This window comes from Phyllobates terribilis, unplaced genomic scaffold (genome assembly GCF_046119375.1).
Source record: "Phyllobates terribilis strain yellow unplaced genomic scaffold, ASM4611937v1 Scaffold_123__1_contigs__length_5148117, whole genome shotgun sequence".
NCBI lineage: Eukaryota > Metazoa > Chordata > Amphibia > Anura > Dendrobatidae > Phyllobates > Phyllobates terribilis.
This window is the reverse complement of record NW_027362883.1, coordinates 1,752,084-1,765,018: the sequence shown is the minus strand read 5'-3', so window position 1 is coordinate 1,765,018 and position 12,935 is coordinate 1,752,084. Positions and strand designations below refer to the sequence as shown.

Here is a 12,935-nt window from a genome sequence, read left to right as displayed (position 1 = left end):
CCAGAATTGGTTTCAAACTACGGAGCCACCCAAGGATCCTGAAAAGTCCATTTGTGGAGATGAGCTCCTGGACTCCCGTTAAGAAGACATGTTGTCAACCTCTAGATCCCTTACATGCCTGCACTTTTTGGCTTGCTGCTGCGGCAATCCACGCGTTTTAGATCTGCATAACTCCACCTCTTTAAACACAGCACCTTCACCCCCTGCTGTTCCCACCCGCCTCAACACCGTTGGAAGGGAGGAGAACCAATTAAGGCGGGGGGTGGGGTGGAACGAGCAGCTGTCTACCCTTAGCAGGAGGGCTCCTGATTACATACCTCTCCTGCTGCTGCTGCTGCTGGCTGTCCAGCAGCAGACTGAAGGTGGCTGCTGCTGTGCACAGGTATATAAAGGCTCAGAGCCTATTATGACACGCGCAGCCAGCGTTCCATTGCCACATTCCATCTACTGCAGGCAGGATACCTGGCTGGCTGAATGTCGCTGAGAAGCTCACAGAGACCGCCATAAGCAACAGTTTAACAGAATGCCACAGACTAATCAACCAAACTTTTTGGGTTGGGTTCTCTTTTATAGTCTGCAGGCATTAAATGAAAGAAGTCAGTGTTCCAGCAGAAGGAGACAACGTTTCAGAAAAGGCATTGTAGCAAACCAAAAAAGAAATTTTAAGCGCAGCAGAGTAACCAGCGCACATACCTGTTAGCTCAGGTGAGTTTAAAAGGCTGCTGTTGATAACAAGGGCATTTGCTAAATAGATGGTGTGTGTGCAACAATATACTGAAAGGTCAATTATATTGTGCAGCTTATCTCACCACCTGTAGTTATTTAGGTGAAAGCTCCAAAATGCTTGCCTAATATGTCTGTTTATCCAAAAGGAAGTAAAAAGGGAGAGCTAGAAAGATAGCATTGCATCACATTACATGGCAATGCAATGCACAGTTGCTGAAGTTGAACCAAAATGAGCTTGTAATCTGGCTTCTGCAACTTTGAACATGAAAAATCCAATGAGGAGAAGAAAAGCAAAGCCAAAGAGTCCATCCCAAAATCCGACAAACAAGCAAAATGAACAAAAAACATTGAATTCAATTCTTTCTGATTTTAGAAACTGCATTAAAGAAGGGGTGCACCGGTCCTGGAGATACTGCAATACCAGGTCAATGCGTGGAGTGGACAGAGCAAGCTCTTTTTCCATCTCCCTGTTCTAAAAATCCATTTAATATATGGTCCCCAGATAGGGGACGTATCAGATATTAAACTGATAAGAACAGATACTACACTTGATCTTAGCCAAAAGGCCGAGAAGCGATAACCAGAATTGGTTTCAAACTACGGAGCCACCCAAGGATCCTGAAAAGTCCATTTGTGGAGATGAGCTCCTGGACTCCCGTTAAGAAGACATGTTGTCAACCTCTAGATCCCTTACATGCCTGCACTTTTCGGCTTGCTGCTGCTGCAATCCACGCGTTTTAGATCTGCATAACTCCACCTCTTTAAACACAGCACCTTCACCCCCTGCTGTTCCCACCCGCCTCAACACCGTTGGAAGGGAGGAGAACCAATTAAGGCGGGGGGTGGGGTGGAACGAGCAGCTGTCTACCCTTAGCAGGAGGGCTCCTGATTACATACCTCTCCTGCTGCTGCTGCTGCTGGCTGTCCAGCAGCAGACTGAAGGTGGCTGCTGCTGTGCACAGGTATATAAAGGCTCAGAGCCTATTATGACACGCGCAGCCAGCGTTCCATTGCCACATTCCATCTACTGCAGGCAGGATACCTGGCTGGCTGAATGTCGCTGAGAAGCTCACAGAGACCGCCATAAGCAACAGTTTAACAGAATGCCACAGACTAATCAACCAAACTTTTTGGGTTGGGTTCTCTTTTATAGTCTGCAGGCATTAAATGAAAGAAGTCAGTGTTCCAGCAGAAGGAGACAACGTTTCAGAAAAGGCATTGTAGCAAACCAAAAAAGAAATTTTAAGCGCAGCAGAGTAACCAGCGCACATACCTGTTAGCTCAGGTGAGTTTAAAAGGCTGCTGTTGATAACAAGGGCATTTGCTAAATAGATGGTGTGTGTGCAACAATATACTGAAAGGTCAATTATATTGTGCAGCTTATCTCACCACCTGTAGTTATTTAGGTGAAAGCTCCAAAATGCTTGCCTAATATGTCTGTTTATCCAAAAGGAAGTAAAAAGGGAGAGCTAGAAAGATAGCATTGCATCACATTACATGGCAATGCAATGCACAGTTGCTGAAGTTGAACCAAAATGAGCTTGTAATCTGGCTTCTGCAACTTTGAACATGAAAAATCCAATGAGGAGAAGAAAAGCAAAGCCAAAGAGTCCATCCCAAAATCCGACAAACAAGCAAAATGAACAAAAAACATTGAATTCAATTCTTTCTGATTTTAGAAACTGCATTAAAGAAGGGGTGCACCGGTCCTGGAGATACTGCAATACCAGGTCAATGCGTGGAGTGGACAGAGCAAGCTCTTTTTCCATCTCCCTGTTCTAAAAATCCATTTAATATATGGTCCCCAGATAGGGGACGTATCAGATATTAAACTGATAAGAACAGATACTACACTTGATCTTAGCCAAAAGGCCGAGAAGCGATAACCAGAATTGGTTTCAAACTACGGAGCCACCCAAGGATCCTGAAAAGTCCATTTGTGGAGATGAGCTCCTGGACTCCCGTTAAGAAGACATGTTGTCAACCTCTAGATCCCTTACATGCCTGCACTTTTCGGCTTGCTGCTGCTGCAATCCACGCGTTTTAGATCTGCATAACTCCACCTCTTTAAACACAGCACCTTCACCCCCTGCTGTTCCCACCCGCCTCAACACCGTTGGAAGGGAGGAGAACCAATTAAGGCGGGGGGTGCGGTGGAACGAGCAGCTGTCTACCCTTAGCAGGAGGGCTCCTGATTACATACCTCTCCTGCTGCTGCTACTGCTGGCTGTCCAGCAGCAGACTGAAGGTGGCTGCTGCTGTGCACAGGTATATAAAGGCTCAGAGCCTATTATGACATGCGCAGCCAGCGTTCCATTGCCACATTCCATCTACTGCAGGCAGGATACCTGGCTGGCTGAATGTCGCTGAGAAGCTCACAGAGACCGCCATAAGCAACAGTTTAACAGAATGCCACAGACTAATCAACCAAACTTTTTGGGTTGGGTTCTCTTTTATAGTCTGCAGGCATTAAATGAAAGAAGTCAGTGTTCCAGCAGAAGGAGACAACGTTTCAGAAAAGGCATTGTAGCAAACCAAAAAAGAAATTTTAAGCGCAGCAGAGTAACCAGCGCACATACCTGTTAGCTCAGGTGAGTTTAAAAGGCTGCTGTTGATAACAAGGGCATTTGCTAAATAGATGGTGTGTGTGCAACAATATACTGAAAGGTCAATTATATTGTGCAGCTTATCTCACCACCTGTAGTTATTTAGGTGAAAGCTCCAAAATGCTTGCCTAATATGTCTGTTTATCCAAAAGGAAGTAAAAAGGGAGAGCTAGAAAGATAGCATTGCATCACATTACAAGGCAATGCAATGCACAGTTGCTGAAGTTGAACCAAAATGAGCTTGTAATCTGGCTTCTGCAACTTTGAACATGAAAAATCCAATGAGGAGAAGAAAAGCAAAGCCAAAGAGTCCATCCCAAAATCCGACAAACAAGCAAAATGAACAAAAAACATTGAATTCAATTCTTTCTGATTTTAGAAACTGCATTAAAGAAGGGGTGCACCGGTCCTGGAGATACTGCAATACCAGGTCAATGCGTGGAGTGGACAGAGCAAGCTCTTTTTCCATCTCCCTGTTCTAAAAATCCATTTAATATATGGTCCCCAGATAGGGGACGTATCAGATATTAAACTGATAAGAACAGATTTTTTTTTTTTTATCGAAAGCCCGAATTCGTGTACAAAACCCGAGTGCGCTTAAAAAAGTGACAAGTGCCACAAAAAAAAGTGCACTAGGATGCTGGTCTTCTTGAAACCCTCTCCAAAAGGAGAAGTGTCCCCGAAACCATTCCCCGTCCCTCCGAGCCAGAAGGCCACAGCGAGGCACAGGGACAAATAGCCACCTCCAGCCGGAGCCAGAGGCGACCCAATCTTACCCTCAATACCTGCCCGAGTTCTCACCCGAGCAAGGCACTGGGAGCCAAAGACTGTGCTCCCCTCCCGGAAGAGGGGAGCCAACAACGCTCTCCTCCCGAAAGAGGAGAGCCAGGGGGGTTCAGGGGGGAGCGGAACCTGATGGCCACACACTCCCCCCCTAGACCTGCCAAGAGAGGAACCCGTAAGGGAACCGCATCCCGACAAAATCCTAGTAAGGACGTGGACACACGTGAAAAAGTGGACACACAGTGACAAAAAAAAATTAAATAAATAGTGAAGGTTTCACAGTATAATACTGCCCGGACCTTCGACCGGGAATTGAAAAATTCCCCATCCTAAGGCCAGAAGGCCCGGAATAAGGGTGTGTGTGAAGAAAGAAATATTGAAGTGCTAGTGCAAATGTGCCATAAACTCAAGTGGGGTTCCCAATCCCAGTGAGTTAAGGCACCCCAGGGTCACCACTCCTGGGGCACTTCACACTTCGGGCTTTCGATCTTCCCCGGCCCAATGGCGTCGATCCTGGGGGGCCATGCTTTCCACCAGATGACTATATTAGCCACCTGGCGTACTAACAAGCGCCTAAACCCCAGTGTGCATAATGTATCAATCTACTAGGGCGGCCAACATCCAAAACCGCCTTTTCGAAAGATACTACACTTGATCTTAGCCAAAAGGCCGAGAAGCGATAACCAGAATTGGTTTCAAACTACGGAGCCACCCAAGGATCCTGAAAAGTCCATTTGTGGAGATGAGCTCCTGGACTCCCGTTAAGAAGACATGTTGTCAACCTCTAGATCCCTTACATGCCTGCACTTTTCGGCTTGCTGCTGCTGCAATCCACGCGTTTTAGATCTGCATAACTCCACCTCTTTAAACACAGCACCTTCACCCCCTGCTGTTCCCACCCGCCTCAACACCTTTGGAAGGGAGGAGAACCAATTAAGGCAGGGGGTGGGGTGGAACGAGCAGCTATCTACCCTTAGCAGGAGGGCTCCTGATTACATACCTCTCCTGCTGCTGCTGCTGCTGGCTGTCCAGCAGCAGACTGAAGGTGGCTGCTGCTGTGCACAGGTATATAAAGGCTCAGAGCCTATTATGACATGCGCAGCCAGCGTTCCATTGCCACATTCCATCTACTGCAGGCAGGATACCTGGCTGGCTGAATGTCGCTGAGAAGCTCACAGAGACCGCCATAAGCAACAGTTTAACAGAATGCCACAGACTAATCAACCAAACTTTTTGGGTTGGGTTCTCTTTTATAGTCTGCAGGCATTAAATGAAAGAAGTCAGTGTTCCAGCAGAAGGAGACGTTTCAGAAAAGGCATTGTAGCAAACCAAAAAAGAAATTTTAAGCGCAGCAGAGTAACCAGCGCACATACCTGTTAGCTCAGGTGAGTTTAAAAGGCTGCTGTTGATAACAAGGGCATTTGCTAAATAGATGGTGTGTGTGCAACAATATACTGAAAGGTCAATTATATTGTGCAGCTTATCTCACCACCTGTAGTTATTTAGGTGAAAGCTCCAAAATGCTTGCCTAATATGTCTGTTTATCCAAAAGGAAGTAAAAAGGGAGAGCTAGAAAGATAGCATTGCATCACATTACATGGCAATGCAATGCACAGTTGCTGAAGTTGAACCAAAATGAGCTTGTAATCTGGCTTCTGCAACTTTGAACATGAAAAATCCAATGAGGAGAAGAAAAGCAAAGCCAAAGAGTCCATCCCAAAATCCGACAAACAAGCAAAATGAACAAAAAACATTGAATTCAATTCTTTCTGATTTTAGAAACTGCATTAAAGAAGGGGTGCACCGGTCCTGGAGATACTGCAATACCAGGTCAATGCGTGGAGTGGACAGAGCAAGCTCTTTTTCCATCTCCCTGTTCTAAAAATCCATTTAATATATGGTCCCCAGATAGGGGACGTATCAGATATTAAACTGATAAGAACAGATACTACACTTGATCTTAGCCAAAAGGCCGAGAAGCGATAACCAGAATTGGTTTCAAACTACGGAGCCACCCAAGGATCCTGAAAAGTCCATTTGTGGAGATGAGCTCCTGGACTCCCGTTAAGAAGACATGTTGTCAACCTCTAGATCCCTTACATGCCTGCACTTTTCGGCTTGCTGCTGCTGCAATCCACGCGTTTTAGATCTGCATAACTCCACCTCTTTAAACACAGCACCTTCACCCCCTGCTGTTCCCACCCGCCTCAACACCGTTGGAAGGGAGGAGAACCAATTAAGGCGGGGGGTGGGGTGGAACGAGCAGCTGTCTACCCTTAGCAGGAGGGCTCCTGATTACATACCTCTCCTTCTGCTGCTGCTGCTGGCTGTCCAGCAGCAGACTAAAGGTGGCTGCTGCTGTGCACAGGTATATAAAGGCTCAGAGCCTATTATGACACGCGCAGCCAGCGTTCCATTGCCACATTCCATCTACTGCAGGCAGGATACCTGGCTGGCTGAATGTCGCTGAGAAGCTCACAGAGACCGCCATAAGCAACAGTTTAACAGAATGCCACAGACTAATCAACCAAACTTTTTGGGTTGGGTTCTCTTTTATAGTCTGCAGGCATTAAATGAAAGAAGTCAGTGTTCCAGCAGAAGGAGACAACGTTTCAGAAAAGGCATTGTAGCAAACCAAAAAAGAAATTTTAAGCGCAGCAGAGTAACCAGCGCACATACCTGTTAGCTCAGGTGAGTTTAAAAGGCTGCTGTTGATAACAAGGGCATTTGCTAAATAGATGGTGTGTGTGCAACAATATACTGAAAGGTCAATTATATTGTGCAGCTTATCTCACCACCTGTAGTTATTTAGGTGAAAGCGCCAAAATGCTTGCCTAATATGTCTGTTTATCCAAAAGGAAGTAAAAAGGGAGAGCTAGAAAGATAGCATTGCATCACATTACATGGCAATGCAATGCACAGTTGCTGAAGTTGAACCAAAATGAGCTTGTAATCTGGCTTCTGCAACTTTGAACATGAAAAATCCAATGAGGAGAAGAAAAGCAAAGCCAAAGAGTCCATCCCAAAATCCGACAAACAAGCAAAATGAACAAAAAACATTGAATTCAATTCTTTCTGATTTTAGAAACTGCATTAAAGAAGGGGTGCACCGGTCCTGGAGATACTGCAATACCAGGTCAATGCGTGGAGTGGACAGAGCAAGCTCTTTTTCCATCTCCCTGTTCTAAAAATCCATTTAATATATGGTCCCCAGATAGGGGACGTATCAGATATTAAACTGATAAGAACAGATTTTTTTTTTTTTTTTTTTGAAAGCCCGAATTCGTGTACAAAACCCGAGTGCGCTTAAAAAAGTGACAAGTGCCACAAAAAAAGTGCACTAGGATGCTGGTCTTCTTGAAACCCTCTCCAAAAGGAGAAGGGTCCCCCAAACCATTCCCCGTCCCTCCGAGCCAGAAGGCCACAGCGAGGAACAGGGACAAATAGCCACCTCCAGCCGGAGCCAGAGGCGACCCAATCTTACCCCCAATACCTGCCCGAGTTCTCACCCGAGCAAGGCACTGGGAGCCAAAGACTGTGCTCCCCTCCCGGAAGAGGGGAGCCAACAACGCTCTCCTCCCGAAAGAGGAGAGCCAGGGGGGTTCAGGGGGGAGCGGAACCTGATGGCCACACACTCCCCCCCTAGACCTGCCAAGAGAGGAACCCGTAAGGGAACCGCATCCCGACAAAATCCTAGTAAGGACGTGGACACACGTGAAAAAGTGGACACACAGTGACAAAAAAAAATTAAATAAATAGTGAAGGTTTCACAGTATAATACTGCCCGGACCTTCGACCGGGAATTGAAAAATTCCCCATCCTAAGGCCAGAAGGCCCGGAATAAGGGTGTGTGTGAAGAAAGAAATATTGAAGTGCTAGTGCAAATGTGCCATAAACTCAAGTGGGGTTCCCAATCCCAGTGAGTTAAGGCACCCCAGGGTCACCACTCCTGGGGCACTTCACACTTCGGGCTTTCGATCTTCCCCGGCCCAATGGCGTCGATCCTGGGGGGCCATGCTTTCCACCAGATGACTATATTAGCCACCTGGCGTACTAACAAGCGCCTAAACCCCAGTGTGCATAATGTATCAATCTACTAGGGCGGCCAACATCCAAAACCGCCTTTTCGAAAGATACTACACTTGATCTTAGCCAAAAGGCCGAGAAGCGATAACCAGAATTGGTTTCAAACTACGGAGCCACCCAAGGATCCTGAAAAGTCCATTTGTGGAGATGAGCTCCTGGACTCCCGTTAAGAAGACATGTTGTCAACCTCTAGATCCCTTACATGCCTGCACTTTTCGGCTTGCTGCTGCTGCAATCCACGCGTTTTAGATCTGCATAACTCCACCTCTTTAAACACAGCACCTTCACCCCCTGCTGTTCCCACCCGCCTCAACACCGTTGGAAGGGAGGAGAACCAATTAAGGCGGGGGGTGGGGTGGAACGAGCAGCTGTCTACCCTTAGCAGGAGGGCTCCTGATTACATACCTCTCCTGCTGCTGCTGCTGCTGGCTGTCCAGCAGCAGACTGAAGGTGGCTGCTGCTGTGCACAGGTATATAAAGGCTCAGAGCCTATTATGACACGCGCAGCCAGCGTTCCATTGCCACATTCCATCTACTGCAGGCAGGATACCTGGCTGGCTGAATGTCGCTGAGAAGCTCACAGAGACCGCCATAAGCAACAGTTTAACAGAATGCCACAGACTAATCAACCAAACTTTTTGGGTTGGGTTCTCTTTTATAGTCTGCAGGCATTAAATGAAAGAAGTCAGTGTTCCAGCAGAAGGAGACAACGTTTCAGAAAAGGCATTGTAGCAAACCAAAAAAGAAATTTTAAGCGCAGCAGAGTAACCAGCGCACATACCTGTTAGCTCAGGTGAGTTTAAAAGGCTGCTGTTGATAACAAGGGCATTTGCTAAATAGATGGTGTGTGTGCAACAATATACTGAAAGGTCAATTATATTGTGCAGCTTATCTCACCACCTGTAGTTATTTAGGTGAAAGCTCCAAAATGCTTGCCTAATATGTCTGTTTATCCAAAAGGAAGTAAAAAGGGAGAGCTAGAAAGATAGCATTGCATCACATTACATGGCAATGCAATGCACAGTTGCTGAAGTTGAACCAAAATGAGCTTGTAATCTGGCTTCTGCAACTTTGAACATGAAAAATCCAATGAGGAGAAGAAAAGCAAAGCCAAAGAGTCCATCCCAAAATCCGACAAACAAGCAAAATGAACAAAAAACATTGAATTCAATTCTTTCTGATTTTAGAAACTGCATTAAAGAAGGGGTGCACCGGTCCTGGAGATACTGCAATACCAGGTCAATGCGTGGAGTGGACAGAGCAAGCTCTTTTTCCATCTCCCTGTTCTAAAAATCCATTTAATATATGGTCCCCAGATAGGGGACGTATCAGATATTAAACTGATAAGAACAGATACTACACTTGATCTTAGCCAAAAGGCCGAGAAGCGATAACCAGAATTGGTTTCAAACTACGGAGCCACCCAAGGATCCTGAAAAGTCCATTTGTGGAGATGAGCTCCTGGACTCCCGTTAAGAAGACATGTTGTCAACCTCTAGATCCCTTACATGCCTGCACTTTTCGGCTTGCTGCTGCTGCAATCCACGCGTTTTAGATCTGCATAACTCCACCTCTTTAAACACAGCACCTTCACCCCCTGCTGTTCCCACCCGCCTCAACACCGTTGGAAGGGAGGAGAACCAATTAAGGCGGGGGGTGGGGTGGAACGAGCAGCTGTCTACCCTTAGCAGGAGGGCTCCTGATTACATACCTCTCCTGCTGCTGCTGCTGCTGGCTGTCCAGCAGCAGACTGAAGGTGGCTGCTGCTGTGCACAGGTATATAAAGGCTCAGAGCCTATTATGACACGCGCAGCCAGCGTTCCATTGCCACATTCCATCTACTGCAGGCAGGATACCTGGCTGGCTGAATGTCGCTGAGAAGCTCACAGAGACCGCCATAAGCAACAGTTTAACAGAATGCCACAGACTAATCAACCAAACTTTTTGGGTTGGGTTCTCTTTTATAGTCTGCAGGCATTAAATGAAAGAAGTCAGTGTTCCAGCAGAAGGAGACAACGTTTCAGAAAAGGCATTGTAGCAAACCAAAAAAGAAATTTTAAGCGCAGCAGAGTAACCAGCGCACATACCTGTTAGCTCAGGTGAGTTTAAAAGGCTGCTGTTGATAACAAGGGCATTTGCTAAATAGATGGTGTGTGTGCAACAATATACTGAAAGGTCAATTATATAGTGCAGCTTATCTCACCACCTGTAGTTATTTAGGTGAAAGCTCCAAAATGCTTGCCTAATATGTCTGTTTATCCAAAAGGAAGTAAAAAGGGAGAGCTAGAAAGATAGCATTGCATCACATTACATGGCAATGCAATGCACAGTTGCTGAAGTTGAACCAAAATGAGCTTGTAATCTGGCTTCTGCAACTTTGAACATGAAAAATCCAATGAGGAGAAGAAAAGCAAAGCCAAAGAGTCCATCCCAAAATCCGACAAACAAGCAAAATGAACAAAAAACATTGAATTCAATTCTTTCTGATTTTAGAAACTGCATTAAAGAAGGGGTGCACCGGTCCTGGAGATACTGCAATACCAGGTCAATGCGTGGAGTGGACAGAGCAAGCTCTTTTTCCATCTCCCTGTTCTAAAAATCCATTTAATATATGGTCCCCAGATAGGGGACGTATCAGATATTAAACTGATAAGAACAGATACTACACTTGATCTTAGCCAAAAGGCCGAGAAGCGATAACCAGAATTGGTTTCAAACTACGGAGCCACCCAAGGATCCTGAAAAGTCCATTTGTGGAGATGAGCTCCTGGACTCCCGTTAAGAAGACATGTTGTCAACCTCTAGATCCCTTACATGCCTGCACTTTTCGGCTTGCTGCTGCTGCAATCCACGCGTTTTAGATCTGCATAACTCCACCTCTTTAAACACAGCACCTTCACCCCCTGTTGTTCCCACCCGCCTCAACACCGTTGGAAGGGAGGAGAACCAATTAAGGCGGGGGTGGGGTGGAACGAGCAGCTGTCTACCCTTAGCAGGAAGGCTCCTGATTACATACCTCTCCTGCTGCTGCTGCTGGCTGTCCAGCAGCAGACTGAAGGTGGCTGCTGCTGTGCACAGGTATATAAAGGCTCAGAGCCTATTATGACACGCGCAGCCAGCGTTCCATTGCCACATTCCATCTACTGCAGGCAGGATACCTGGCTGGCTGAATGTCGCTGAGAAGCTCACAGAGACCGCCATAAGCAACAGTTTAACAGAATGCCACAGACTAATCAACCAAACTTTTTGGGTTGGGTTCTCTTTTATAGTCTGCAGGCATTAAATGAAAGAAGTCAGTGTTCCAGCAGAAGGAGACAACGTTTCAGAAAAGGCATTGTAGCAAACCAAAAAAGAAATTTTAAGCGCAGCAGAGTAACCAGCGCACATACCTGTTAGCTCAGGTGAGTTTAAAAGGCTGCTGTTGATAACAAGGGCATTTGCTAAATAGATGGTGTGTGTGCAACAATATACTGAAAGGTCAATTATATAGTGCAGCTTATCTCACCACCTGTAGTTATTTAGGTGAAAGCTCCAAAATGCTTGCCTAATATGTCTGTTTATCCAAAAGGAAGTAAAAAGGGAGAGCTAGAAAGATAGCATTGCATCACATTACATGGCAATGCAATGCACAGTTGCTGAAGTTGAACCAAAATGAGCTTGTAATCTGGCTTCTGCAACTTTGAACATGAAAAATCCAATGAGGAGAAGAAAAGCAAAGCCAAAGAGTCCATCCCAAAATCCGACAAACAAGCAAAATGAACAAAAAACATTGAATTCAATTCTTTCTGATTTTAGAAACTGCATTAAAGAAGGGGTGCACCGGTCCTGGAGATACTGCAATACCAGGTCAATGCGTGGAGTGGACAGAGCAAGCTCTTTTTCCATCTCCCTGTTCTAAAAATCCATTTAATATATGGTCCCCAGATAGGGGACGTATCAGATATTAAACTGATAAGAACAGATACTACACTTGATCTTAGCCAAAAGGCCGAGAAGCGATAACCAGAATTGGTTTCAAACTACGGAGCCACCCAAGGATCCTGAAAAGTCCATTTGTGGAGATGAGCTCCTGGACTCCCGTTAAGAAGACATGTTGTCAACCTCTAGATCCCTTACATGCCTGCACTTTTCGGCTTGCTGCTGCTGCAATCCACGCGTTTTAGATCTGCATAACTCCACCTCTTTAAACACAGCACCTTCACCCCCTGTTGTTCCCACCCGCCTCAACACCGTTGGAAGGGAGGAGAACCAATTAAGGCGGGGGTGGGGTGGAACGAGCAGCTGTCTACCCTTAGCAGGAAGGCTCCTGATTACATACCTCTCCTGCTGCTGCTGCTGGCTGTCCAGCAGCAGACTGAAGGTGGCTGCTGCTGTGCACAGGTATATAAAGGCTCAGAGCCTATTATGACACGCGCAGCCAGCGTTCCATTGCCACATTCCATCTACTGCAGGCAGGATACCTGGCTGGCTGAATGTCGCTGAGAAGCTCACAGAGACCGCCATAAGCAACAGTTTAACAGAATGCCACAGACTAATCAACCAAACTTTTTGGGTTGGGTTCTCTTTTATAGTCTGCAGGCATTAAATGAAAGAAGTCAGTGTTCCAGCAGAAGGAGACAACGTTTCAGAAAAGGCATTGTAGCAAACCAAAAAAGAAATTTTAAGCGCAGCAGAGTAACCAGCGCACATACCTGTTAGCTCAGGTGAGTTTAAAAGGCTGCTGTTGATAACAAG

The 12,935-nt window shown here is 46.1% G+C and overlaps 8 non-coding genes and 2 pseudogenes across 8 annotated transcripts; all 10 read right to left on the bottom strand.

Moving 5' to 3' along the window:
• Positions 1-1,113: 1,113 nt before the first annotated feature.
• LOC141201943 (U2 spliceosomal RNA) lies at positions 1,114-1,304 on the bottom strand. The gene has a single exon (XR_012273231.1). It is a non-coding gene; the product is annotated as a U2 spliceosomal RNA (small nuclear RNA).
• A 1,115-nt stretch (positions 1,305-2,419) lies between these two features.
• LOC141201942 (U2 spliceosomal RNA) lies at positions 2,420-2,610 on the bottom strand. Its single transcript, XR_012273230.1, has one exon. It is a non-coding gene; the product is annotated as a U2 spliceosomal RNA (small nuclear RNA).
• Positions 2,611-3,725: 1,115 nt separating this feature from the next.
• On the bottom strand, positions 3,726-3,910 carry LOC141202558 (U2 spliceosomal RNA). Its single transcript, XR_012273812.1, has one exon. It is a non-coding gene; the product is annotated as a U2 spliceosomal RNA (small nuclear RNA).
• A 794-nt stretch (positions 3,911-4,704) lies between these two features.
• LOC141202729 (U2 spliceosomal RNA) lies at positions 4,705-4,796 on the bottom strand (annotated as a pseudogene).
• Positions 4,797-5,908: 1,112 nt separating this feature from the next.
• On the bottom strand, positions 5,909-6,099 carry LOC141201941 (U2 spliceosomal RNA). The gene has a single exon (XR_012273229.1). It is a non-coding gene; the product is annotated as a U2 spliceosomal RNA (small nuclear RNA).
• Positions 6,100-7,214: 1,115 nt separating this feature from the next.
• On the bottom strand, positions 7,215-7,397 carry LOC141202627 (U2 spliceosomal RNA). The gene has a single exon (XR_012273855.1). It is a non-coding gene; the product is annotated as a U2 spliceosomal RNA (small nuclear RNA).
• A 798-nt stretch (positions 7,398-8,195) lies between these two features.
• LOC141202727 (U2 spliceosomal RNA) lies at positions 8,196-8,287 on the bottom strand (annotated as a pseudogene).
• A 1,115-nt stretch (positions 8,288-9,402) lies between these two features.
• Positions 9,403-9,593, bottom strand: LOC141201940 (U2 spliceosomal RNA). Its single transcript, XR_012273228.1, has one exon. It is a non-coding gene; the product is annotated as a U2 spliceosomal RNA (small nuclear RNA).
• Positions 9,594-10,708: 1,115 nt separating this feature from the next.
• LOC141201939 (U2 spliceosomal RNA) lies at positions 10,709-10,899 on the bottom strand. Its single transcript, XR_012273227.1, has one exon. It is a non-coding gene; the product is annotated as a U2 spliceosomal RNA (small nuclear RNA).
• A 1,111-nt stretch (positions 10,900-12,010) lies between these two features.
• On the bottom strand, positions 12,011-12,201 carry LOC141201938 (U2 spliceosomal RNA). The gene has a single exon (XR_012273226.1). It is a non-coding gene; the product is annotated as a U2 spliceosomal RNA (small nuclear RNA).
• Between the last annotated feature and the right edge of the window lie 734 nt (positions 12,202-12,935).